At 34.1% G+C, this 10,360-nt stretch overlaps 1 protein-coding gene across 1 annotated transcript in view; it reads right to left on the reverse strand.

Annotated features, from left to right (window-relative positions):
- The window catches only part of LOC141402584 (uncharacterized), a 105,502-nt gene extending 97,839 nt beyond the window's left edge, over positions 1-7,663 (reverse strand). Inside the window, exon 1 of the mRNA XM_073984181.1 lies at positions 7,094-7,663. The gene's annotated coding sequence lies outside the window, so the exon portion shown is untranslated. The remainder of the gene's footprint in view (positions 1-7,093) is intronic.
- Between the last annotated feature and the right edge of the window lie 2,697 nt (positions 7,664-10,360).

Consider the following 10,360-nt stretch of genomic DNA (forward strand, 5'->3'; position numbering starts at 1 on the left):
TATACTCTTTTGTTTAGTGACGGAAATATGTAGGGATCTACAACCCGGCTTGCTTTAGGGATCTCTAAGAACAAATTTAACGAACGGGGAGGAGAGACTTTTTATGGAAAATACCATTTATGCTTAATTAATTTATTTTTAATTGTTTCTTTCCAAAAGTAGTTTCTTCTTTATTTTCAGATTCTTGTTCCTTTTCGTTTCGGACTTTTTTTCAAATTCCAAGAAGCGAGATTTGATTGATTTCATTCTGATTTAGAACAGACAAGGGAACTTTTAAAATAGCAATGTGTGCAGTCCGATTCTATTTTTAGCTCGATGGTTGGGACTTCATATAATACCAATTTTTTAGAAGTTTTAGTTGTTTGATATGCAGGAAATGTAAGACAACATCACGACGACAGTTCTAACAACTTTGGTCTGTTCCAGAAACTGCAAGAATCTACTTATTTTTACTACGATAACAATTTTTCCTTTATGTTATCGGAAAAAATAGTAAAAATTAGTAGATTTTTGCAGTACTGGAACATACCAAAATGAAAATAAACAGGTGTGTAAATAAAAACACAAACATCATCTCTATTGGATCGATGGAATGGGTACAAATGCTGATGAAAAGATCGGATCTTTCACGACTTCCTTTGCATTGGTTCAAATCCTAATGAAAAGATCGGATCTTTCACGACTTCCTTTGAACCAATGCAAAAGATGACATGAAATCACGTCATCGCAAAGAACCCCTTCCGTCAAATTTTGCTGGGTATACTTGGGATATTGCAGTCGTCTAAATTCTTAGGCAAATATTGATAGCACCATGCACAGCACTCTGCGTCTTTTAATGGTGCGATGCCAAACCTAGTCATATAACTCCAGTGGATAGTTACATGCCATTCTTGGAACTGAAGGTAGACCCAATTTTGTACCAAATTCTGAAAGAATTCAGAGATTCAGACCGAATTCGTAAAGAACTCTGAAAAAATGTTAGCGGTCAATGTCCTAAGCTTTAAAAAACAAGAACATTCGTTTTATGCAACTATAAACATTATGGTACGGCATCTCACCGTGAGTTTTCTCTTTCTCGCCTCCTCCCCTATTATAAACATCATATCGCCGTGAGTGCTGTTATGTTCTCACTCTTCCCTTATTATAAACAACAAGAGGGTAAGCAAAACTCACGTTCGTGAATAAATTAGCTATTACAAATGTAAAAAAAGTGAGAAAAAGAGGAAAATTTGTGCTGAAATTTCTCACTACCGAAATCAAAGTGAGTTGAACAAAAAAATTTAAGTGTGGTCATTTATTTTAAAAAATACGAATATTTTGTATCTGTAATGATAATTAATTGTATTTTAGGTTGAAAGCAACAAAAAATAATTAGAAATTTTTTATGTTTTGAGGTTATTGTTGACCTTTGGACGCTTTTTTCTTTGGTTTTAATTTTGGCTTGAGGTCAACTTAAGAATTAAAATTTTTTTGTTTTTATTCTTATAAAAAGAAAGAAATATCATTGTTATTATAAATTTCTACCATATTGTTTATAGTTGCATAAAACAAATGTTCTTGTTTTTGAAAGCCAATCCCTGAGGATGACCATCAAAGATGGTTGAAATATTGGAAATGGAATAGATTCTACCTTATTGTGATAAGAGTTTCTTTATATTTTTAATCGCAATATGTTTTCGACAAAAACAAATATTAGGACATTTACCGCTAACATTTTTTCAGAGTTCTTTACGAATTCGGTCTGAATCTCTGAATTCTTTCAGAATTTGGTACAAAATTGGGTCTAACTTCAGTTCCAAGAATGGGATGTAACTATCCACTGAAGTTAAATGACTAGGTTTGGCATCGCACCTTTAAAAGACGAAGAGTGCTATGCATGGTGCTATCAACATTTGCCCTATAAGAATTTAGACGACTGCAATATCCCGAGTATAGTTGAGCAAAAACTACTCTGGTTTGTGGTGGACTTTATTCACACTATATTTGTTTACATTAGAAACTGCGACTATGTGAAAGCTATACAAACCTACTTGAAATGCTTGTTGAGCAAGGGGTTCTCTCCTGTATCGTTGGGCTTTCCTCTCTAGAAAGTGAAGATCATTCTTGATGGACCTAGTGTGTCGGGCCAACCTACTAGATGGTGATTGGGATGGCTCTCACGGTAACGCCCAAGCAAGTACTGTAACTAAAGCGTTCCCCGTTTTCAGGTATGGACAGATCAAAAAGGTGCATACTGTATAAAGCGGTTCACAAATATACAAGGACCCAATCTGGAGCAACCCATGTCTGCGATTGTTGTTCCTAGAGAGAGTAATGTACACGATTTGGAACTTTTGGGGTCGCAGTCTTGGAAAAAATGGGTGCTGGTGCTAAAAAGATGACATGTCCAATCACTTGCCCTCAAGCTTGAATAGAATCAAATATTTTGATGGAATATAAGTCCAGACCGTTGCCCCAAAAAGATCCAAACCATTTTGAGATCTTAATCACGTCATCGTCGATAACCCAGTGGAATGGTATCTACACCAAGCAATTTCCTGGAATAGTATTTTAAGTACCGGTTGTTATATGCCATGAACAAAAAAAAATTGGAATTACAATTGAAATTTATTGAAATTGTATTTAAAATTCATTAAATTGGTTTAAGTGTTGAAGAAAGCATTAGGAGTTATACTTAGCATTCATAGAATTGGTTCTTATACTGGAGAAAATATCGGATGTTTCACGAATTGTATTTACAATTCTTGGAATTGGCTAAATGCTGAACCTCATTTGAACCAATCATTGATCTCCTGTGATGTCCTAACATCGCTGGTACAGCTTCCACTCCATTTCCTTGGTATTCCTCAGAACTTGCCATTTCTGTTATCACCCAAAATGCAACATTAAACATTTACTTATTGTAGCCATTTAATGACGTTTTTAAACGACATTTGTTCACTTTTTTACGATTTTCCAATAAATTTCACGAATTCTTCAGTGTAAATAAACAATTTTCACATATCTGTCAAAACAAAAGAACAGCTGTTACAGATGTTGCCATGTTGTTTCAATGTTGTATTTTCTTTTACCAATATTCATGTTCTTTTACAGTGGATTTTTAATAACCGACATTTTTCTTGCTAGAAATGTTTGTTAATTTGAAAATTTATTTACTTTTTATGCAAAAAATAAGAATTTAATAATCCCAAAGTTATTTGTGCAAAAAATGACGGTATGGTAACACAAATTATTATTTCAAGGGTTCACAAGTCGCGCCATTATTTTCCATTTTCCGACTTGTCAACCCTTGTTCACTTTTTGTGCTCCTCCCTGCCCAATCGTAATAGCTCGAGCAGGTGAAAGTGAACTGCAACTCACTTGTGAGTAGCTCCCTACGTGAAGATTCATAATCGCTATGATAATAATGATATTTCTTTCTTTTTATAAGAATAAAAACAAAAACGCCCATTTGTTTTTAAATTTTTAAGTTGACCTCAAGCCAAATTAAAACCAAAGAAAATAGCGTCCAAAGGTCAACAATAACCTCACAACATAAAAAATTTCTAATTATTTTTTGTTGCTTTCAACCTAAAATACAATTAATTATCATTACAGATACAAAATATTCGTATTTTTTAAAATAAATGACCACACTTAAATTTTTTTGTTCAACTCACTTTGATTTCGGTAGTGAGAAATTTCAGCACAAATTTGCCTCTTTTTCTCACTTTTTTTACATTTGTAATAGCTAATTTATTCACGAACGTGAGTTTTGCTTACCCTCTTGTTGTTTATAATAAGGGAAGAGTGAGAACATAACAGCACTCACGGCGATATGATGTTTATAATAGGGGAGGAGGCGAGAAAGAGAAAACTCACGGTGAGATGCCGTTCATAATTGGGCTGTATATTAATTGTTTTTTAGTTCTCTTGCTACATTTTTTAGTGAAGTGTTGTTGCTATTTTGTTATTACTGGGAAACGCCGAAAAAAAAACATTGTATATATGTATGTCTGTGAAAAAATACTAGCATAATGTATAGCAGTGGATTTGTGCCATGGCATAATACTACTTCTGGAATTGATTGCGTTTCTTTGTTTTCTTTCTTGTAGCAAACGGTAAACAAACTGAGCATGCGGCGTAACGTAATGAAATAAACAAGTCTATGCCATCGCAACCGTGTTAGCAACGTAAGCCTCTACATTTTTTGGTTGATGCAACAGTCGAACAAACAGGTATTTCTAGGTATTATTTGGAACTAGCAGCACAATGCAGTAGTACAGCAGTTACTTGCAACCAAACAGTAACGCGGAAAACAAATCTAATATGTTATGCTTTTGGTAAACTGCAAACGTATGAACGTACATTCATGCAACATAGCGGGACGAGATATTAATCGATTTGTACCCCATTGTACTTAAAATCCCAATAATTGAAGGTTGTACAAACAAGTGTATATATGTGAAATATTTTCATTTTTAAATAGACAAACAAATTAATGAAGTAAATTGCGGTGCCAATAGGTGCCAAAATATGACTAATGACAAATATTTTAATATGCAATGGTTTTTGTATAAAACGTTTGGCATCAGTGTCACTGTGGTGCAATGTTTTATGGTTGACATACTCGATTTGTACACAAGGTCGGGAGTTCGAGTAACCAAACGGGTTACATCACACTTTTCAACAATCGTTGAACCCTTCATTTTGCTATATTCCTTCTCTACAAGTGGTGCCGTGAAAGAGAAGCAAACCGCACTCTTTAATAGAGGGAAGAATTCGCATGTCATTTCTGGGACGTTCGTGGCAATTTTTTTATTAGTAGAATACTAGATATTTTATGAAGTATTTTTTTTCATTATAATGCATCGAAAAATTAATTTGCGGATTAATAAAGTAAATTGTAATTATTTTAAATCGTGTGGCCTTGTCCGACCGTTTGACCGTTGATATATGACACTAAAATATTGCAAAACTATGTCCGGTAATGTTTAAAGTCTACCTCTCCTGCATTCCACCCCCTCCAGACGGCTTTGATTGTACGATATTGACGTCAGGTACCTTTCCTGATGTCATTTGTGAAAGGCTAAACTCCTATTTAATCTTAAAACGGAAAATTAAAATTTTCTCAAGACTGCGAATGAGTCATACAGTATCAACACATTTACAACTACTGAACAGGAATATCGATGATAAATGTAAAAAATTATTTTTTATTAATTTTCTCGTTTAGAGTTAAGCTTGATGATCGGAAATTATTTGCAAGTGAAAAAGGAAAGCCAAGGACTCGAAACCACATAGTCACCAAATTACGTAACCTGGTTTCACTGGTGGTAAAGCAGATCTTCGGACGTATCGACTATGTAGTGGCTTCTCTGTCCTAGAACTTTCGTTTTTCAAATGCAAATGTGTTTTATACATTTACGCGGATATTTGGCCGCTGAAATGCCGAGACACCCTTCCGACTTGATAAAAAAGAGAGTTCCACTTTCCTTTGGTGATATACATAGGAAATAGTTTAATTTCATCCAACCTTTTAATGGCCTATAACAATTTTTGAGCACATAGAACCATGTTCGATCCTGGTTTGGCTTCGATTCATATAACTCCAAAATTACAAAACACAAAAGCAACAACCCTACTAAAGGATTTCTTCCACACAAATGTTCTAAAAACTGTTTTAAAATTCAAATGCCAGTCTAACAATTACACTGTGCAACACTGGAAATGCAAACAACTTCTAATTAGCATTTTCTGAAAGTACATTTTGAGACTTTAAAAACCTTAATTGGGTTTTGTGTTCTTAGATCGGGATTAGATTTTATGGCATCTTCTAAACCGACCTAAAATGAGCCTTTTTTCCAGTGATCGGACTTTTATCTCCGAAACTAATAAGAATTTTGCTTTGCAGTCTTCAGCAATATTGTAGCCCTAAAGTAGTAGAACTTATGTGTCAAACAGATGAACTAGGAAAAGCTGCATCTAGCGCATCAAACTCGTTAAAATATAGAAAAGTTTACATAATTTCTGAAATTCTGGTTGGTAACAACTAAACTGTTGGGAGTTGAGACAAGTAACCATTCTAAAAATTTTCCAAATAATGTGACCATCATTTCTTCAGAACATTCTGAAACTCTAAAATGGATATTTCACGCTGTTTAATGGGTATTTCATAACATACCTTTTACAAAACCTTTTTCAAACAATGTTCACACAGGTTGTTTATTCTCATGTTGGGGATTTCAATGAATTATTGAAATATTTACCAAATTGTTGATGAAAGATTTGCTATAAACAAGGCGATAGAGGCATTTTACAACAATATAATGTTCTGAAGAGTTGTGTATTACATTCCTGAGAATATTTCCCCGAAAGGTAACATTAAGAAGAATTTAACATTTTGGGAGATACGCTGCGAAATATACACAAATTATAGAATTTTTAGATATATTATAAAATTTGAGGCATTTTCGAGTTCACTATTCCCCCGAATATTTTCTTCTTGCTCTTATCTACAAGTTTGCTGCAGATGTCAAAACAAGATTCGTATTGGTTTCAGAGATACAGCCCCGATTTGTTTTAAAAATTCGATCTTTAACCATGTTTAGATGAGGCCATAAAAACCGAACCCGATCTAAGAAAACAAACCCAAATATGGTTTTTGCCTATTGGTCCTCTACTTTCATAAAATTCTGGACAGAAGTTGTTTGCACGCGATTGGCTCAAAAATGTTGCACAGTGTTATAGGGCAAATTAAAACTCCTGAGTACGAATTTTGAACAAATCTAACAAAAACTTTCCTTTAGAACCCTTAAATTTTTTTTACCAAAGGTAACCCTTTTTATTGCGACACCAACAATATACATATGACTATTGTCCAGGAAATGTATATTTCCAGGGATATAGTCCAAAGTGTGTAAGTTTGAGTGTAAATTTAAGGCAAAACAAATTATTCGTAGACAAATTTAGCATCTTTAATACCAACCGAAGGCCGGCTTCTTAAGGTAGACTTCACTTTAAATTTGTTCCAAGCTCACATATTCCTTATATAGAATCAAATTTTGTTACTTATTCCAAAATAGGAGTTTTTATGTATTTTGAAATAACTTACCCGTTGTTATGTCTTTGTTTAATAAAATGTTCAATGTCACAGTTGACGTTATATAGAAACTCCTCGTCGGCAATGGAAAGATTGGTGTTTGATATTCGTGAACACTGTTCCAACTCCAGTTTTGCTGTTTCGTTTGCAGCTTCTTTGAGCCGCTGTCCCTTCTACCAACAACAACGTCGAAAAAAACGTTGTCACAAAGAGTGTATGTATGTCGTACCGTATGTACAAACACGGAAAGAAATAGCCAACAAACTAAATTCCAATGTGTTCAACGTAATTATCGCACAAATTCTTTTAAAGCTTATTTCTCGACCTCAAATAAGTATATGGTACACACCAACCAAAACAAAAATTTAAAAAGCAGTTTTGGTAGATATCACAAACAACAACACTTCAATGTAATGCAAGGGTGTACTTCGCTTTTCTGCACAATTTGATTATTAACTTTTTTGTAAGAAGTTAATCAAATTTTTGGTTTTTAAAAATTAGGAAATAATGTGATTCTATTCTATCAACAAGAACAATTCTGACATTTGGAGCTATATGGATCTATAGATCGAAAAATAGGCCAGGCGGTTAGGGACAATTAAGTAGATTTTTTCTTCTAGACTTATCGATTAATCGTTGTCAACAATAATCGGACATTGTCGATAATTGGTCTGTTTCAGAATTAGAGCTGGCAAACCATCGATATTCCCAACATTAGATATTTTCGATATAATGTTTTAAAATATCGATTGCTATCGATATTATCGTTAAGATGTCATCGCCATTAATTTGGAGATGAAAATGGCGGAAATGTCAATGATTTTCTTGAAACTATGCAAAAGTAGTTCACAGAAATGAAAAGGAGAATAAACAACTGCTTTTATTTTATGAAAAATGTAAAAAAATACATTTTATTTTTCCGAAAAATGTGTACGTGTGACTTTGGACTTAAGACCTGCGTACATAAGCTGCCTTGCCTGCTTATAGGCCGTTTACATATAACCGTGTTAACCCTGTGGGTCTGGGTTTCAAATGCCATTTCCATTGTGTATACTTCAAATAAATCCTCATAAAGAAGGTTAACCCTGCAAAAAACTATAATATAAACGCCGTATTACCTTGCTTACTTCTGATCATGGTACAAATACACAGGTAGCCGCATCGGCAATTGTTGGTAACATAAGGTGTCAAAATTTGACATCAATTCAATGCAGTTGACACATTATGTTACCATCAGCTGGCATGATAATGCTACCTGTATTATTGTACCATGCTTCTGATAAAAGAATAAGAAAGAAAAGGGCAACCCAGTTCGAAATTTCCTCGGCCTTCTTTATTCTTTTATTTTTATTATGTCAAAAATGAAGCAGGAAAGCAAGGCAATCAGGCAGAGCAGCTTATGTACGCAAGCCTTTACTTTCTTACACACACATAACCGAAAAGCAGCAAATGTCTATTTATTTCAATGGGTTAGGGATTTATATTCCGATAATGTCGATAGGCGAAACTATCTATCGATATTGAAGTTTTATATAATAATCGATATTATCGATAGTGCCATCGATTTTTTGCCAGCTCTGCTGTGTACCCACTTTAAGCTGGGTCCACATAGTCATTTTTGAATGTCGATATTTCGCAATTATCGATAACTGTCAAACGGTCCAGCAACCACAAAACATTTTGTGGTTGCATGATGAATGACAAAAATGAACGGCCACACTAGCAAGCAACAACAAAGCTGTCATTCAAAACTGACAATTGCTCTGTTCCAGAACCTGCAAGAAGCTACTATTTTTTACTACGATAGCATTTTTTCCTTTATGTTATCGGAAAAAATAGTAAAAATTAGTAGATTCTTGCAGTTCTGGAACAGACCAAATGTGTACCCAGCTTTAGACATTTTCGATATTTCATTTTAAAAAATCGATTGCTATCGATATTATCGTTAAGTTGTCATCACCATTAATTTGGAGTAGAAAATGTGTGAAATGACAATACTTTTCTTGACATTTTGCACAAGTAGTTCACAGAAATGTAAAGAAGCAATTGCTTTTATTTTATAAAATAAAAATATACATTTCACTTTTCCGAAAAATGTGTTCGTGTGACTATGGACTTATACCCCGGTTACACTTAACCGGATTAACCCCGTGGGTTGGGATTTCAAATGTCAGTTCTATATCGCAAACGTCAAATAAATCCTCTCGAAATGGGTTAATACCCCGTTTATATATAACCGGATTTAACAAACCGACTGGGTTTTAAATGTCAATTCCATTGCTTATATTTCAAACAAATCCTCATAAAGAAGGTTAACCCTGCAAAATGCTCTAATATAAACAGCACATAACCCGGCAAAAAACTCTAGTATAATCGTCCTATTACTTTCTCACACATAAGCTGTGTTCCTTTACTTACCTGATGTTACCATTTTTACCATTTGTTACCATTTTTAACCTGAAAAGCGTTCCTTAACCCCGAAAAGTGGCAAAACTGGAAGCATTTTTTAAAAGAGTGAGAGTGGAGAGAGCGAAAATGGCTTTCTCTTCTATCACAGGCTACCAGCAAAATTTCTGCAGGTAAAAATGGCAGAACTGATTTTTCGACTTTTGTTTGACGATTATTTCACAATGAATAAGAAAAACTCAACCCTGGTTGACATTAGACCGCTCTTTTCGACTGCGTTTCATTTTGTGTTTTCGTTAACAAACAACAACAAACACATGCTTAGTTTACATTTGGCGTCGTTTCGTGATTTCGCGCGGAATCAAGCAAAATTTTTCATGACGTCGCATACAAAAATGAAATCATCTCATTTCGTGATTTCAGCGAAATCAACATCGAAATCACAGTACACATGATATACAACCCTGCTTTTGCCTAAAAAAGTGCCAAAAGTTGCAACACTTTTTACATATCACAATAAACAAGGTAGATGGTCAATTGCTGCAACAAAAAATTTTAGTGTCAAAATTTGTAAACAATGTGAAAAAAATATTAAATTACTTTGTTACAATGCTATTTTTCATATTTTTCATTGTGTTCCCGTACTTTTTTAATGGTAATGTTAGAAAAAGAGCGAATTGTCAAAAATTGCTTCCCAATACAAATTTCTAAAAAAATACGGTAACGAAAAAATGACGGAAATTGCAAAAACTCCATCATAAACGTCAAAATCAACGTATCAGCTATCATATTAGATGCCAATGAACATGCTTGCTGCTAGTTTCTACTAGGCCAAAATTGTATGGCAGAAAACAGGAGAAGAGGGTGTTATTC

The sequence above is a fragment of the Musca autumnalis genome, unplaced genomic scaffold (assembly GCF_047663935.1).
Source record: "Musca autumnalis isolate F117 unplaced genomic scaffold, ASM4766393v1 scaffold_4, whole genome shotgun sequence".
In the NCBI taxonomy this organism is placed as follows: domain Eukaryota; kingdom Metazoa; phylum Arthropoda; class Insecta; order Diptera; family Muscidae; genus Musca; species Musca autumnalis.